Here is a 1303-nt window from a genome sequence, read left to right as displayed (position 1 = left end):
CCACAAAAATCTGTATATTTTAATCATTAATTACTTATATCTAATACAGACTGAATATTAGGTTAAGTATGTAGTATAATAAGTAGTCTAGGGAATGACAAGAAAGTGGTCAGGACAGGTGAAGTTTTATGAGTCAGAATTTCTCAGTGATTTTGTTAGCATGGGGTGTAGCTCTGTGGTAAAGCGTATTTTAGCATGCACAAGGTCCTCAGTTTGATTCCTAGCATCAAAAAAAGATAATTTTTTTTTCTATTTTAATCTCAATTCAGCTTTGAAAAACTACACAGGCAGCAATGATACGAATCTGGAAAGAAGAGATTTATATACCAAGAGAGCCTGGCCAACCATGCAGCTCTTTAAAATGTCCTCTTATTTTTTTCCCTTATATTTTAAATAAAAATATAAATTTACATATGATAAAAAGTGCATAGTATAGAAAAATCTAAAACAATAAGTAAATATCCTTTTTCCACAACAAAGCAGATCTGATGTCTTCAGGATCCTTGAGCAGTCATATGAGTCACTCACAAACTGAAGCTGAACAGCCTTCTCTCGGCAAATGCTGCTCAGGCCCTCAGAGCTGTGCTTGCCGGCTGTCCCTACAGCACTTCTGTTGCAGGGGAAGCCACGCAGTCTTTCTCTGTTGCGTAGGAAGGACTTCTGGAGTTGCAGCCACCCCTCAGCCGAGTCCTTCCTGGATGCCGCGGATCCCCCCGGCCAGCTGCACGCGGCTGAAGGGCGCCTTCCTCAGCAAGAGGTCTGTGCTCTTCTGTAGCTCTCGGATCTCTCGGAGCCAGGTGAAGTGCCCAACGCGCCGAGGGACAGCGGCACCTGAGGTGCTGGGCCGGGGCGTCCCGCGGGTCGGGGAGCGCCTACTCGGGGTCTCCGGCTTGCAGCGCCGGCGCGGGGCGGTGGCGGGCCGCGGAGGGCCTCGGGCTCACCCGGGAGAGGCCGTAGCGCGCGCCGAGGGCCTTTATGTTTAATAGTATTAAACTTCATGTTTAATAGTATTTGTTTTAGGAAGATAGATACTGTTATAGCCTGTGCAATTGATTCCAATTTTGTAACTCTGTATGCTTCCACTGTGACTTTATTCACCGTTACGACCTGACGTATGCGCCCCCGTCTTGTTCTGTACGCGCCATCCTAAATGCTGTAACTTTCTACTGTGCCTTTTCTCTACTTGAGAACCTGCAGCTGGGCCTTTCTCACGCTGCCCTTTTGTGCGCACCTGAATCTAGTTTCGGCCCAATGCCCTGATCTCGCCCTCGTTCCCAACTACAAACTGTACCCACCACTGCAC

Source organism: Octodon degus, unplaced genomic scaffold (assembly GCF_000260255.1).
Source record: "Octodon degus isolate 3935 unplaced genomic scaffold, OctDeg1.0 scaffold00228, whole genome shotgun sequence".
Classification (NCBI taxonomy): Eukaryota; Metazoa; Chordata; class Mammalia; order Rodentia; family Octodontidae; genus Octodon; species Octodon degus.
This window is presented reverse-complemented; position numbering follows the sequence as displayed.